Source organism: Cebus imitator, unplaced genomic scaffold (assembly GCF_001604975.1).
Source record: "Cebus imitator isolate Cc_AM_T3 unplaced genomic scaffold, Cebus_imitator-1.0 Scaffold612, whole genome shotgun sequence".
Classification (NCBI taxonomy): domain Eukaryota; kingdom Metazoa; phylum Chordata; class Mammalia; order Primates; family Cebidae; genus Cebus; species Cebus imitator.
In genome coordinates this window covers 925001-925613 of record NW_016107927.1, presented here as the reverse complement: position 1 = coordinate 925613, position 613 = coordinate 925001, and positions in this window count along the sequence as shown.

The window sequence follows — 613 nt, the reverse complement described above, 5'->3', positions numbered from 1 at the left end:
ATCCATCCCCTCATCATCTACAATAGGTATTTCTCCTAATGTTAGCTCTCCCCAATCCCTCCACCCATTACTATCCCTTCCCTAGCTCCCCCCAACATCACAACAGGCCCCCATGTGTGATGTTCTCCTCCCTGTGTCCATGTGTTCTTATTGTTCAACACCTACTTATGAGTGAGAACATGGCACTGTTTGGTTTTCTGTTCTTGTGTCAGTTTGCTAAGAATGATGGTTTCTAGCTTCATCCATGTCCCTGCAAAGGACATGAACTCATCCTTTTTTATGGCTGCGTAGTATTCCATGGTGTATATGTGCTACATTTTCTTTATCCAGTCTGTCTTTGTTGGGCATTTGGGTTGGTTCCAAGTCTTTGCCATTGTAAACAGTGCCTCAGTAAACATACATGTGCATGTGTCTTTATAATTGAATCTTTTATAATTCCTTGAGTATATACCTAGTAATAGGATTGCTGGGTCAAATGGTATTTCTATTTCTAGATCCTTGAGGAAGTGCCACACTGTGTTCCACAATGGTTGAACTAATTTACACTCCCACCAACTGTGTAAAATGTTCCTATTCTCCACATCCTCTCCAGCATCTGTTGTCTCCTGATTTT